The 2,500-nt window shown below is 44.6% G+C and overlaps 1 protein-coding gene across 1 annotated transcript in view; it reads right to left on the reverse strand.

Moving 5' to 3' along the window:
• Positions 1-2,500, reverse strand: part of LOC113825485 (glutamate receptor ionotropic, NMDA 2B) — a 223,971-nt gene that overhangs the window by 54,146 nt on the left and 167,325 nt on the right. The window lies entirely within an intron of this gene.

Below are 2,500 nucleotides of genomic sequence, written 5' to 3' on the forward strand. Positions count from 1 at the left end.
ATTAGAAAATAACAATGATGACAACAATATTAACAGTAATAACGATAATATGGGCGGCAACATTGACTACATTAGCAATGGAATATAAAAATAATAAAATCAGACAACAAAGTTACAAGAATAAGAGTGACAATATGATGGTGATGACAATAAAAAATAAATTGTAATAACAATAACAACAAAAACAAAACAAAAAAGAAAGATGATAAGCTCTAAGAAAATAAAAAAGTGGTACTACGAGGCACTTACAAACATATTCTTATGGACACCAACTTGACGTGCGGAAAGGGAGGAAAAGCTGAAAAGACCTAATAAACACGGGATATTAGGGTCCAGGACGCAAAGACGCGAGAGAGAGAGAGAAAGAGGGAGAGAGAGAGAAAGAGGGAGAGAGAGAGAAAGAGGGAGACAGAGAGAGAGAGAGAGTCAGAAGAGAAAGAGACAGAGAGAAAGAGACAGAGAGAGAAAGTGAGAAAAGTAGACAGAGAGAAAAGAGATAGAGAGAAAGAGACAGAAGAGAAAGACAGAGACACAGAAAGAGAAAGACAGAGAAACAGAGAGAGAGAGAGAAGGACAGAGAAAGAGAGAGAGACAGAGAAAGAGAGAGAGAGAGAGAGAGACAGAGAAAGAGAGAGAGAGACAGAGAAAGAGAGAGAGAGACAGAGACAGAGACAGAGAAAGAGAGAGAGAGAGAGAGAGAAAGAAAGAGAGAGAAAACAAGAAATAGGCAGCAAATACAGTCAGTGAAGCACCGAGATCCCACACCCTGGTCCGTTATATAATAGGATGTACGTTTCTCGAGAGATTCGGAAATAGTGAAGTGCAGAATGTTATTTTTACAGATGGCGCGGACGTGCAACAACAACAAAATTAGTGGAAATAGGAAAGCAGTATAGGCAGACTCCTCCTTGGGTTGTGTATATCGCCTCCACCTTGTGTATGACATGACATGACAGGAATAGGGCGGCGATGACGTATGTCACTTCAACCCTTTGAGATGTACTCTCTATCAACTCGAGAAACGTTTTAAATCGAATAAAAAGATCCCTTTTTTTCCCTCTTATAGCTCCCTTCCCCTCCTGTTTTCCCTCGTCTTTCTCCTCCCTCTTGTGTGTGTGTGTGTGTGTGTGTGTGTGTGTGTGTGTGTGTGTGTGTGTGTGTGTGTGTGTGTGTGTGTGTGTGTGTGTGTGTGTGTGTGTGTGTGCGTGCGTGTGTGTGTGTGTGTGCGTGCGTATGTGTGTGTGTGTGTGTGTGTGTGTGTGTGTGTACATGTGTGTGTGTGTGTGTGTGTGTGTGTGTGTGTGTGTGTGTTTCAGTTGTATGTGTGCGTGCGTGTGTGTGTGTGTGTATATGTGTGTGTGTGTGTGTGTGTGTGTGTGTGTGTGTGTGTGTGTGTGTGTGTGTGTGTGTGTGTGTGTGTGTGTGTGTGTGTGTGTGTGTGTGTGTATGTGTGTGTGTGTGTGTGTGTGTGTGTGTGTGTGTGTGTGTGTACAGAAACGTGTGTGTGTGTGTTTGTTGTGTGTGTTGTTGTTGTGTGTGTTGTTGTTGTGTGTGTTGTTGTATGTGTATGTATGTGTATGTATGTGTGTATATGTGTGCATGTGTGTGTTTGTGTTTGGGTGCGTGTGTGCGCGTGTGCCACTATACACACCACAACAATAACACTGATTACGAAAGTACTGATAAAACCGCCCTAATAATGATGATAATCCAGATAATAACCACACCAAAATAAACCATAAAAATATGACATTGAAGAAATGAAAGAAACAACACCAACAAACAAACAAAAACACCAACAAAAGCCCGCCCACACATGAAAAAAACCCTGTTTAATATTGAAAAAGGTGGAACGCCAAAATGTCGTCAAATCGAGGGGCAAGAAATTCAAGTAATGTTTTTTTTCTTCTACGGGATTGCTTTTAAATCTTATTAAAGGCAGACGTTAAAAATTGGTAAAGAGAGGGGGAAGGGGGGAGGGAGGGAGAGGGAGAGGGTGAGGGGAGAAGAAGAGGGAGATGGAGAGGTGAGAGGGAGAAGGGGAGAGGAGAGGGAGAAGGGGGAGGAGGGAGGAGAGAGAAGGGGGAGAAGGGAGAGGGGAGGAGAGAGAAGGAGAGAGAGAGAGAAGGAGAAGAGAGAGAGAGGAGAGAGAGAGAAGGAGAGAGAGAGAGAAGGAGAGAGAGAGAGAAGAGAGAAGGAGAGAGAGAGAGAGAGAGAGAGAGAGAGAGAGAGAGAGAGAGAGAGAGAGAGAGAGAGAGAGAGAGAGAGAGAGAGAGAGAGAGGGAGAGAGAGAGAGAGAGAGAGAGAGAGAAAGCGAGGAGAGGGAAAAGGATACAGAAGCCCCTTTCGACAACGGCCAACCCCTCAGAAAAAATCGTCAACATAGGAGCTAGGAATCCATACGGGGGAAAGAGAGAGGTAAGGCACGGGCGGGGAGGGAGGGAGGGTGGGGGGCGAGGGCGGGGAGTTGAGGGCGGCATTAGGCGGGATTGGGCGTCAG

This window comes from Penaeus vannamei, chromosome 30 (assembly GCF_042767895.1).
Source record: "Penaeus vannamei isolate JL-2024 chromosome 30, ASM4276789v1, whole genome shotgun sequence".
NCBI classification, from domain to species: domain Eukaryota; kingdom Metazoa; phylum Arthropoda; class Malacostraca; order Decapoda; family Penaeidae; genus Penaeus; species Penaeus vannamei.